Source organism: Choloepus didactylus, chromosome 2 (assembly GCF_015220235.1).
Source record: "Choloepus didactylus isolate mChoDid1 chromosome 2, mChoDid1.pri, whole genome shotgun sequence".
Taxonomy (NCBI): domain Eukaryota; kingdom Metazoa; phylum Chordata; class Mammalia; order Pilosa; family Megalonychidae; genus Choloepus; species Choloepus didactylus.
Window position 1 is genome coordinate 101,347,841 of NC_051308.1, and position 5,227 is coordinate 101,353,067.

At 42.8% G+C, this 5,227-nt stretch overlaps 1 pseudogene; it reads right to left on the minus strand.

Annotated features, from left to right (window-relative positions):
* Positions 1-208: 208 nt before the first annotated feature.
* Positions 209-3,964, minus strand: LOC119512401 (annotated as a pseudogene).
* Positions 3,965-5,227: the final 1,263 nt, after the last annotated feature.

The following is a 5,227-nucleotide window of genomic DNA, read 5'->3' on the forward strand; positions in this document are numbered from 1 at the left end:
GTATGCCAGGTGGGAGTGCAGAGCAGGGCTGACAGGGCAGTGTCAGAGGACCATGGTGGGCCAGACAGGCTGGAGTTCACTGCTCATCATGATTGGTTTCTAAATGCTGGTAGCAAGATGATTTCTGATTTATAATCTTAGGTAAATTATACATACATGGAAAGGGCTAATCATCATCCATGAAGATTAATAAACAGCACTTCATAAATTAACCTTGCAGCCAGGTTTCATAAGACAAGGCACCCACATTTGTCTCCTCATGTATGATTTGCAGAGCCGCTCTTGTGGCCATTTCAAAAACCTCCCTCGCTCCATCTTTGGTCTTGGCTTAACACTCCATGGACCCCAACACATATCCTGTTGCCTTATCTCTGCCTTCTTCAGGTTTCACAGGTTCCTGCTTCACCTTGGCTAACTCCTGCCTCATGCACTCATTGCTCTGAAGATCTTTCTTGTTCCCAACCAGGATGATAGACACGTTGGGACAGAAATGCTTGACTTCCAGGGTCCATTCTTCTTGAATGTTTTCCAAGTCATCAGGGCTGTCGATAAAGAAACACATCAGTATAATTTCAGAGTGTGAGGAGAAGACAGGCCTCGGGCGATCATAATCTTCCTGCCCAGCGATGCCCCACAAAGCCAACTCTACCTGCTTCCCATCCACATAGTTCTCAAACACCACAGCACATAGCTGTTAACTGGTCCTTGCTGAAGACTATGAGCAGGCAGGTCTTGCCTCAGACTCCATCACAATCACCAGATTCTTCCGGATGGCAGCCCTCCTTTACAAATATGCTTCAAGTTGCACGGCCTGTGGCAGAAGCTCTACAACATACCTTGAACTTCTCAGATGAAAGGCACTTAGGTGCTAGAGAGTCACTGAGGAGAAGGCAGAGGCGGGCAGGGGGCGCTAGCACCAGAAAAGATTTTGTTTGTTTGCTTTTAAAACAGTTTTAATCACACACCATACAATCTATCCAAAGTGTACAATCAATGGCCCTCAGTATAATCACAGGGTTTGTGCATCATTTTAATACCAAAGAAATGGACCTAGAGGAAGAGCCTGACATGAATTAAAAAGTAGAACTGAGGAGAACCCAATGAAGAGGAAAGTGTGAAAGTTGTAACGGAGGGAGAGCAATAGGAAAAATTGCCTGTTCAGAACAGTATTACTGAAATGCCTTGGGCCGGGGAGGGGCTGCTGCAGCCTTAGACGTAGTGGGAAAGAAGAAACCATTAAGCCATTGAGGCGACAGTCTTTTCTCACCACTCTCCTCCTTTAGAAACTTTCCAGATTAGTAATCAGACCAGCCTCACCCCAAAGCCATATATATGATTGGGTATACAGGTTGTGCCCTGCACAGGAGTCTCAATAACTGAACACATGGAAGCTGAAATCCAGTCCAAGTCTCCCTTGCCATGTCTACTTCTCCAGCGTGGGGTGACGTCTTCCTAAAGGAACAGGTACCTTTTTCTAATCACTGGGAAATACAGTGTCCCCTCTGACTGCTAATTAGTTCTATTATATACTACTGTATGTTTCTGTTATTAGCTCTGGTACTTCAAAACCCAGCCATGGTTTTCTACCAAACATTCTTAGTATTCAAATGCAGCTGAATAGTCATAAGAACTATTTCATGCACATATTCCCGATATCCCATCCCCTGCCCTGCCAAAACCACATTTGGGCAATTGAGCACACCAGTTAAATGGTCCCAAGGGGCACACTTGAAGATTGTTAAAAGCAATTGAAATAAGAATTTCTAATGTGATTCAATTTTGAAACTACAATTCTATTATTTGACACTATGATTGTTTCCTCCTTTATATGAACCAAGAGAGGAATTATCACCTAAAAGATGGTTTTAAAGAAAGAGCAGATATGACATCGAATGTAGAGAAAGTAACCGTTAAGAAAACTGGTTAAGTATATTAGCTGTTTAACCATTTGGTAAATCTTGTTTGCATGAATGTCCGGGGTATGTATGTTTTCACCTTGCTTTTAAAAACGATTTACAGAGGTTATCAGATGAATTTGGCCAATGGCTAAAGGTGGTCTTAAAAAGGACTACAGTCACCCAGCTCCTTGACTGACTTTAACTGTGGTTATAATCACCTTGGCTAGGCCGTAAAAGGAAAAGGGAACTAGCATTTATTGATTATCTGTTATAAACAGAGCACCGTGCCAAGTTCTCTTCATATAATTTATTTAGTCATAATTCCATCAATTGATAAGTGATTATTTTTAAGCATGGAATGCCAACATCAGAACTCAGCCAGGCAACACTAAAGAAGTTGTCACATTCCTGTGGCCCTGTAGCCTTGGCCATTGCCTACTGGAAGCAAGGTATAGGTAGCTCAAGAACTGCCAGGTTGTTCACCAAGGATGATAAATCTGTATTTGGGAAGCAGAAGGAAGAAGAATTTCATCAGGAGCTTTTGAATCAAAAGCATCATACTGTACAGTGGCCTCAGTGAAGTCTGGGGTCACAAATCCCAACTAGGGTTTCAGACACAAACAGCAGAAATGACATGCGAGAGGAAGGATAGATACATGGGAGGACTTCAATTTAGGTGGCAAAAAAATCTCTTCTTAAACTCTTTTCTTCATTTTACTAAATCCATATGCATGGATGTTTTAAAAAAATCTTGAATAAAATACAAAAGGGGTACTAGCTTTTGAAATGAAGGATAGGGACAGATTAGAATCAGAATCATAGAATTTTATAGCTGGAAGGAAACAGAGATCCCTAAGTAAGTTTTCACAGTGTGTTCGGTGGAGTTTCATGTTCTGTGGTAACTTGGGGTTTTGCTGGGGTGGGGAGTGGGGGCCCACAGAGAGGTTTGGCTGTTATAGGGGAGAGGGAGTAGGAAAGGGCTAATTTTAATCTTTCTATATTAGATTCTATGCAAGATTTCCTTTAGAGAATAAAAAGGGATTCTACCATGTGAAAAAAGGGGGTGGGGCAACTCCCTCTTTTAAACAATGAAATCTTTGGAGTCAGGCTCTGTAGGGTGATTTGCCGAAAGATCCATGAGTTGGTGGCACTGCCTCCAATCCCTAACTCCTGGAGGCTCTCACTATCACGCCAAACTGCCTCTCATTATGCAGTCTAATTCCCTATGAGATGGCTTAATTAAAATTGTGGCCATTTTGGTTTTAATCTTGAGATTCTAATTATTTTACGTTAAATATCTTAGTAGCTAATAAAAATGAATTAAATGTATAAATACAACATTAAGTTTAAATAATATTTTAAACTGTGTTTGTGCCCTCTATCTCTCTGCCTGCCTGGACTTTAATATTTTAATCTATTACTGCCTCTGCAGATTAAACTACGTGCCATTTCTGAGAGCAGATGCCTCATACCTTCTTCCTTTAAGGTCAGGATATTACTTTGTTTGAGGAAAATTGTTCTTCTAAACCAACCAAGTATAATTAGCAAGTGTTTGTTATCCTGCAAGAATTTTCATAGAAGTGATAAACAGTAAGCTACAACGGAGTTCTAATCCCTTTCCAACCAACTCTGGGACTCCCATAAACCTCTGGGGGAAAAAAGTTTGAAACCACAGGAGCCCAACATTACATTTACCACATCGGGTTTTATGTTCTTAGAGACACTAAGGATTAAGATTTGGAACTACGAGGCACCCAGGATCCTATTACCCCTCCTGGCCTTGCAACATCTCCCTCCATAGGTAATAAATAATGAGAATAACACTGAGCCTGTATGAGCATGTATGTTTACTCTATGTTTACTCAGCATTGCTCAAGTGCTTTACATGACTCATCTCATGGATTCCTCACAAGAACACAGTGTTATCCTCCCTCTTCTCCTGAAGGACCAGAGGCACAGAGGTTAAGTACTCTGCCCAAAGTTATGCAGTTAGTAAATGGTGAAGTAGAGAATCAGCGTGGGCGCTCTCACCCCGGAGTCCAGACGGTGGGGCGTAGAGAGGCCATGCGGATGTAGGTAGCCGAGTAACTAGTAACTCAGAGATCCGATCTAAAGAAACCAAAATAGCCACTGTAGTGAGGCCTGGGTTAGGGGTAGCAGAAAAAGGGAGATCGTGGGCCTCTCCTTCTGGGGTTTAACTTTCCCAAAAGGAATCAGCAAAGGGAGATGAGGGCAGAAAGGCTAGTGGGACGGAGTTTGGGTAGGAAGTTAAGATGTTAAGATGCTCGCACTGTCCTCCAGTCTAAGAACAGATTCCGGAACCTAAAAAGGCGAAGGAGTAAAGGAATAGGGATGTAGGAGCAATTTAGACCCTGAGAATTTAGAACTGGAATCTGAGGGAGCTTGGGAAAGCAGAGAGACATAGGCATTGAGGAATTGAAAGCAGCAGCCTCCGGGGAACGGAGAGTCCAGTGGAGGCAGCGCTGGAGCGGACGGGGAGTAAGCCCGTGTGGGCTGGAGGAGGAGGCTGGACAAGAGACGTGAAGAACGAGGCGAAGAAGCCTGAGGTGGCACCTTTATTCATACTTCTCTAGAGAACACAGCTCACTCATCCGCAATTCCTCCCGCCTAGACAGCAACGGGAGGCAACGACCATGTCTAATTCAACTTTGAATCCTCCATTTAGACCACATTTTCAAGCTCAAAACTGAGCAAAAAGTATACTACAGAGCATTTAAAATTAGTACAATCCTGGCTAGATACAAGGTTGCCCATCTAGCGCAGTGTTTTACACAAGCTAGTAATTACCCTCGATAATTATGAATTGAATTGGATGAAGCCACATTGACTGGTGGCTCCCTTGCTGGAAGTTTCAGGTGTAAGGCAGAGATACTTGTGAGTAAGCCAATTTTTCTCCATTTGCAAAATCACCCCTGGTTTGGACAATGACAGTGACACTATCTGAGAGAGTAGAGTTTTTGAAACTGTGACACCTTCCCTTATGGTTCTCCCATTAACAAAAACATTCTCAAGTAAAAGCAACAGGAGTCCTGGATGTTGAGGAGAGAGGGACACTGGAGGAGAGGCTCTCTGCTTGTCACATGGGGAAATAACTTGGGAAACGTGTGCCTAACAGAGAAGCTTGTGGGGATGGAGGAAACCATCAAATCTAAAACTCCTGTCTTCACTGTTCTGCTTATTACTGGCTCTGCCTGTATGCATCTGTTTCCATTTGAAACAAATGAAAACCTCCCTTTTCTCCATTGACATCAAAGCCAGAGAAACTGGGCTCAGCTCACTGCCGTAGTAACTGCTATTGTTAATAATAC